This window comes from Lycorma delicatula, chromosome 2, assembly GCF_047948215.1.
Source record: "Lycorma delicatula isolate Av1 chromosome 2, ASM4794821v1, whole genome shotgun sequence".
Taxonomy (NCBI): domain Eukaryota; kingdom Metazoa; phylum Arthropoda; class Insecta; order Hemiptera; family Fulgoridae; genus Lycorma; species Lycorma delicatula.
In genome coordinates, this window is record NC_134456.1 from 162,877,338 (window position 1) to 162,884,905 (window position 7,568).

At 30.0% G+C, this 7,568-nt stretch overlaps 1 protein-coding gene across 14 annotated transcripts in view; it reads right to left on the reverse strand.

The window, feature by feature from the left end:
- The window catches only part of LOC142319376 (uncharacterized), a 226,504-nt gene extending 219,304 nt beyond the window's left edge, over positions 1–7,200 (reverse strand). For 13 of the 14 annotated variants that reach the window (XR_012755184.1, XR_012755182.1, XR_012755187.1 and 10 more), the window contains exon 1: positions 6,712–7,200. The gene's annotated coding sequence lies outside the window, so the exon portion shown is untranslated. Of the gene's footprint in view, positions 1–800; positions 1,006–6,711 lie in introns of all 14 variants that reach the window. The other variant, XM_075356600.1, reaches the window with a different exon arrangement.
- Positions 7,201–7,568: the final 368 nt, after the last annotated feature.

Below are 7,568 nucleotides of genomic sequence, written 5' to 3' on the forward strand. Positions count from 1 at the left end.
ATTGACAGGTATATTACCTCCGATAAACGATCTATGAATCTTCGGATAATCGAAATTTCAGATATTAATTTTAAAAAACAGTTACTTCAATTTAGATATTTTAATGTTATTTCAGCTGCAGAAAGAGAAACAAAGAGATTTGTTCAATGTTAACTTAAGAATACTGAAAACAACACGAACGTTCGGATAAATGAACGAGAGAAGTCGGTAAACCGAGAATCTTATAATTAAAATACCTATAATAATTCGATTTTATATAACAAGATTAATCCACAAAATAAACCGGCTTTCCTCTTTTTATTGTACTGATACTTAAAATAAGTTATTTTACTTTGTAATCTTAAAAGCAAATTTTTATCTAGCGGACCGGCATTAATTTGTACGAATTAAATAAATTATTGTATTATATTTGACAACTTATATTATGAAAATAATAATATTAATTCGCTATTACTTTTCTTTCTTTCTTCTTATGACCCCCGGAATGTTTACTACAGTTTAAACCTCATTACTATCACTACTATATAAATAAAAATAAAAAACAAAAAACCTGTAAATAAATAGCCTAAAAAAAACTTTTTTTACTAGATTTAATGTAGTTGTATATATCGAGAGATATCGCCTATATCGAATGTTTATGTCTAAATCGATCGGTTTACAAACCAATTTGGTAATTTGTAAAAAAAAAATTAAAATATTTAGTTCATTTAATTTTCACCATTCCCGTTTATTCTGTCACCACATTATTTAGTACCGTACTATTTTTCTTAGTACAAAATACTAATATTTAAATTACTTACCGAGTTTGTGTAGAAGAATCCTTTTCTATTTTGTTTTTGTATTTATACAAGATAAATTAACTACAAATAATGCATTTTTCATCGACGTAACACGATGTTTTGTTGCATGTAGTAAATCAGATCTGACTGTTCGGTACGAATCGGTACAGAAAGAGACAAATAACGTATGAGAAAGACAGCGAACGAGACGGGTACACCAGCTAGCCTGTAAATAACGCACACAGCAAACGCAATATAGACTACTTCACTTGTGTCTTAATACATCTCTCGTAAGCACACTACATAAAGTTATCCCGCTCTTTTCTTTATAGTTTATTTTGATTTAATGTCGGTTTTTGTTACTGATAGTTCTATATTAACGTAAAATTATTTGGTTTAAATTTTCGAATAAACATTTCATTATGTCCCATAGTTTTAAAATATTTACAATAATAATATATTTAAAATGGTATTTTTTATTTAATAAGTTTTAAAACAAAAAGAGAAATTTCTAACCGACAGTCGGGATCGGTTCGTTTTAATCGATCAGAATCGCATCATCTGAAATAATTTTTAACTATTGATTTCCGAGGTGTTAACGAATATTGAATACGATATTTAACATTTTATTTTTGAATCGGAAAATTTTGAAGTTTCGGAACCGTCTAAATTTTTTTTAGCTCTTACCGGTAGTTTACATAGTTTAATGCCCACAGGAACTCTTTATAACAGTATTTGTAAAACAACAAAATTTGATGTATTCAAATATCAACCGATGAACCGAGTAAATTTATTGATTTATTCAGTAATAAAAAGATTACTTATTTTAAAGACATTCTGGCGGTGTTTAAAATCTTTATGTATAGTTAGTCATGTATCATAAATATATGTGACTCAAGCGTTATTTATGATAAAATAATCACAACACAAGCACGATTTGTAGTATCAGATAATTAAAAAAAAAAACTATTAGATAATAATTTAAATAAAAATTTAAAAACTATAAATATTTATAGTCTGTACTTAATAATTTATTTTCATACAAAAACCATGCTTTACTCCTTAAAAAATGAATATACGATTACGTTACCGCTCGGATCGCCGTGCTACAAAAAAAAAATTAAACGATACAATTACTATAACACTCAGTGATTTTACTAATCCGATTCTCAATTACCCGGACTTCCGTGTTTCATTTATCCGTAAAATAGGCCTAGTTTTATTGTACAATTCAACTGTTGTATGAATTAATAATAAAAAAATGGAACAAGTAAATCTATTCAAAATAAATATATTCTACGATTGGCATTTATCAAAATCTCGATTATCCGACCTCCATTCTCAAAAACTTACAGCAAGTAATTCAGAATGTATAATTATAGATAGTATATAATCCGCTGAACCCGATGGTAGATAACGAATTTTGAGAACATCTTTCTCAGACTCTATTACTGAAGAAGAGACACTAATTGCAATTGAAACGTTGCGACCGCCATTAAGGAAGGAAATATATTTACGGATCCTAACCAGCAACTTTTGGTTAGACAATAAATGTTCTATTGTTCTACCACTGAGCTATCTTCACCAAATCTCACTCTCTCTCTCTCTCTCATGTAGCTAGCGAGGGGCTGAGGAGGCTATAGCCACCGCCAAAATTGTCGGGCGATGGGGGCTGCAGCTCCCATCGCCCGACAATCATTAAGCTTTATCATTCAGGGGTTAAATCTAGTAATTTGAGAAAAAAAAAATTTAGCATATTAAATTTAAGTAATGTACAACATCTCAAAAGTATTTTCACAAAATCTGAGATAAATCGGTACATAATCATCTGCCTAGTCATTAATCCCTTCCTATATACCTTAACCCGCCGTTACTCGACGTGTGAGCGTCGAGCTAACTCTGACGCAATACTAATAAAAATAATTGATTACTAGGAATTTCCCGCAAGCCAGAAAGAAATGCAACACTTGCTTATCGCATTCCAAACACATGCGTAGACGGCTAGACGGCGTTCCACTCTTTTGCCAGGTTAAGCTAGTCCTGGAAAAGTGGATGAACTAAAAATTTTAGCTATGTATTATGATATTAAATGTTCTGAATCTGTCCTCCAAGCGGAGTATCTTATTTGGTGCGAAGAGATCATTAAAATTAAAATGCGATTTAGAAGTGAGTGAAATATTGGATCTCTGCAGTAAAGAATATTTGCCGAATATCCATTATATCTTACATGTTTTAGCGAATTTTCCGGTAACAAAATGTAATAATGAACGCTCGTTCTCCACAATAAAGATAGTCAAAACGATTGCGTGCTGTTACACGCAATCCCGAACCTGTGGGGATGATTGAAAGATTAAGTTCGTTAGTTTCTTTGTCGGTGAAGATTAAGTTCGTTAGTTTCTTTGTCGGTGCATAGAATTAATGCTGATGAAGTTTTAGGTATTATGGCGAGAAAGAAAAATCGACGACTAGCTTTATAATAATTATAATTTTTTCATAATCCACATTTATACTTCACATTCACACATTTAAATTCGAATAAAAGTAACTTTAATTATAATTCGTAACTTTTATTAGAATTTAAATGTGTGAATGTGAAGTATAAATGTGGATTATGAAAAAATTATGATTCTTATTTGCGAAGTAATGATGTATTCAATCTAACCATTTGTTTAGTATTTTTGAAATGCAAGGAAATATAAAAACCGTTTCAATATAAAATGATTTTCATTGTTATTATTTTATCATCATCATAAATTATTACTTATCCCCTCCCCCCCCCCCCCGAAAAAAATCCTAGCTACGTGCCTGTGTATTTTTTTTTATGTCTTCAGTCATTTGACTGGTTTGATGCAGCTCTCCAAGATTCCCTATCTAGTGCTAGTCGTTTCATTTCAGTATACCCTCTACATCCTACATCCCTAACAATTTGTTTTACATATTCCAAACGTGGCCTGCCTACACAATATTTTCCTTCTACCTGTCCTTCCAATATTAAAGCGACTATTCCAGGATGCCTTAGTATGTGGCCTATAAGTCTGTCTCTTCTTTTAACTATATTTTTCCAATTGCTTCTTTCTTCATCTATTTGCCGCAATACCTCTTCATTTGTCACTTTATCACCCATCTGATTTTTAACATTCTCCTGTAGCACCGCATTTCAAAAGCTTCTAATCTTTTCTTCTCAGATACTCCGATCGTCCAAGTTTGACTTCCATATAAAGCGACACTCCAAACATACACTTTCAAAAATCTTTTCCTGACATTTAAATTAATTTTTGATGTAAAGAAATTATATTTCTTACTGAAGGCTCGTTTAGCTTGTGCTATTCGGCATTTTATATCGCTCCTGCTTCGTCCATCTTTACTAATTCTACTTCCCAAATAACAAAATTCTTCTACCTCCATAATCTATTCTCCTCCTATTTTCACATTCAGTGGTCCATCTTTGTTATTTATACTACATTTCATTACTTTTGTTTTGTTCTTGTTTATTTTCATGCGATAGTTCTTGCGTAGGACTTCATCTATGCCGTTCATTGTTTCTTCTAACGCCTGTGTATAAGTATATATATATATATTTTAATTTGAATTCAAAACATTTCGGGTTGAAGAGAAAGGCGCTAGTACCTGCCATGAAATATTGTGTGTGTGTGTGTGTTGTATTTGAGATCAATGTCGTAACAATTATTTCATGTCTTATTATTTTTCTCATTAGGTTGTCGTTTTATACAAAAAAAAACAAAATTCGGTAACCTAAATTGTTTATATTGAGACAAAAATAAAGCATATTTGTTAATTAATTAAGATGGGTTAATTGAGTATTTGTTTTAGTACAATCATTTTTTTGATACTCTAAATGGCAACATCTTGTTGCTAAGAAAGTCAACTTCCCCTTCTTCACTTCATTAAACTACAAGCGTTTAAAGTTAGACAGTTTACGACAGTCATTAGCAGTGTCAGCCTTGTTCAGTAGCGGTGTTATGTATATAACTATTATTTATAAAATGATTAAACCGAACCAAAATATAAAATTAAACTTCAACATTGTAATCGATTCATCACAGATTTATTTATTTTTTTTAATCGTGAAGATTATTTCGATTGAAATTATTGAAAACATCCTTGTAAGTCAATTCTTATCTACGATAAGTCGAACCGCAGACCTTCAGTATATCAGTAGGTTTTTAAAATCTTTTATTACGAATTTATGTATAAATGTCGATATAAAAAATATTTATTTGCATAAGAAACCAATAGGTTGTGATAATAATCACTATTATTAATAGCGATTGAGCATGTGATTATGTATATTGAAACCAAGAATTGATCCTTTTAGTTTAAAGCAATATTTCTTTTTTTTTAGTGAACGACATGTAAATTTTTTTATGTGAACTTTCAACATGTAAATCGGGTTTTAATGATAATTAAAGCCAAGAATTAAATCTAGAACCTTCAGTAATGATTTTTTTTTGGGAGGCGATAGTCATATGTGAATACCTTGTGATCTGTGGGTGTCCAAGTAAACCCACCGGGTTGGTGAACGCGTCTTCCCAAATTAACTGATTTGGAAGGCGAGAGTTCCAGCGTTCAAGTCCTAGTAAAGCCAGTTATTTTTACACGGATTTGAATACTAGATCTGGATACCGGTGTTCTTTGATAGGTTGGGTTTCAATTAGTCTCACATCTCAGGAATGGTCGAACTGAGAATGTACAAGACTACACTTCATTCATACTCATACATATCATCCTCATTCATCCTCTGAAGAATTATCTAAACGGTAGTTACCGGAGGCTAAACAGGAAAAAGAAAGGGGTGTCCAAGTTAAAAATCGATCCCGAGACCTTAAACTTCACACATTACTTTTTGATAGTATTAAAAAATAAATCTCTCTCTCTCTTTCTTTGTGTGTGTGTGTTTGCGGGCGCGCGTATTTTTATTGTAGATGTGCTTACTGTTAACGTACTAATCGGCTAAGTTAGATAAATTTATAAATAGTGAAATCATATCATTACATCCTTATGTACCACTCGGTCGCGGCGACATTATATTTTTATTGTTAATTACAATATTCGATTTTTTAAATTTCTGCTTTAAATTAAAATAAAAATATTTAGTAATATTTACCAAAAAAAAAAGGTATAAAAGCGCGCACGCGAATGTACACATATATATATATATATATGTGTGCGTGGAATCATCACGTTTACGTGCGCGGATGTAATTGTATATATAAATTGAAAAATTAGATAAAATTAAATAATTGAAAGCATTGCTCGTTTATGTACCGTTAACTATGTTCTTTAGCTAACACATACAAGTGAATTTTAAAAGTTGCTTTCATTTATTATGTTGTAAGTTATCACGGTTTATTAAAAATAAAATCAGAATAAAAATTTTAGTTAAATTTTTGTCAAAAAAAATTAATAATAAGTCTGACCATCTAACATAAAACCGACCTGCATAACACATCAATGTAAGTTTCAAGAAAAGTAAGAAAATATTTCTAAGTATTTCAAACTGAAGAACAAAATGAATTTACTTTCTAAAATAGATAGTTAATTTATTAATCACCAAATGTAAACACAGGCAAAAGGTTTTGTTATTAACAGAAATCTAATTTTTTTTTAACAAAAAATATAACTTCAATAAAATATTGATATCCGAAATAATTAGTAAGAAGAGCATAATAATATTATTTTATTAAAACGTAAATAAAACGTTTAGTCTACAAAAGAATAATTTGCTTTCAAGCAAGTACCTATTCCCTTCTAGTGTACCGGTACTTACTTGAAAGCAAATTATTTTAGTTCCATATTTTTATAAAGTAATCTGTACTTTATAAAAATTTAGTTCATTAAATTCCCATAAGTTAACCATTATTTAATTGAGTACTATTTTTCTTATTACAAAATATTATTTCAAAGAACTTACCTAGTTTACATTTAGAAATATTTTCTAAAAAAACACCACTACAGATCGTAAAGAAATAACCATTTACTGTACGACAACGTCGTTAATAACACTTTTGTTAGATTAATAAATTATCAGAAAGAAAATGTTAAATAATATTACTATGTAAGATTTGTTTATTTTCTCTACATCGCTTAATATAATGGAAACAACTAATAATATAATAAACACAATACAATATAACACATTTTCACACACTCAGTTGTTTTTGATGAACGAGAAAGTCAAATGCACTCAATAGTTATAATACTATCTTGTTCCATTCTCCGTGCACACTCCCGAATAAATATAATTTTTCATCTACGTAACACATTTTGACATACGCAGTTGTTTTTGACGAACCAGGTGGAAAACGAGAAAGTCAAATGCACTCACCTATCTTGTTCCATTCTCTGTGCACACTCCCTCTCACAGTCTCCAATACGTACAAAATTACCACACTACTAATTTTTTTTTCTTTCATTATATCGTTCAGAAGCCATCTTTTTCTTTTATACTGTTTATTTTTGCTGTTAAAAATGATTTATTCTATTATACAATTCGCATTCAACCGAATCGTAACATTACAAAGGTTTAGCAAAAAGAGATTTTGAGTGAGAAAAAAAATTATATTTATATAGAATAGTATATTTCAGTATTTATATATAATTAAAATTGTGCGCGCGTATGTGAGTATACAAATAAATAAATAATTTAATATATTAATTATTTAGAGATAATAAGGTTTACTGAAACTGAAAATTACTTCAAAATTATTTAAGAAACCCGTTCGCTTCGGTTAATATACGGAGAATATTATTCTTAATAGGGAGGGTTGT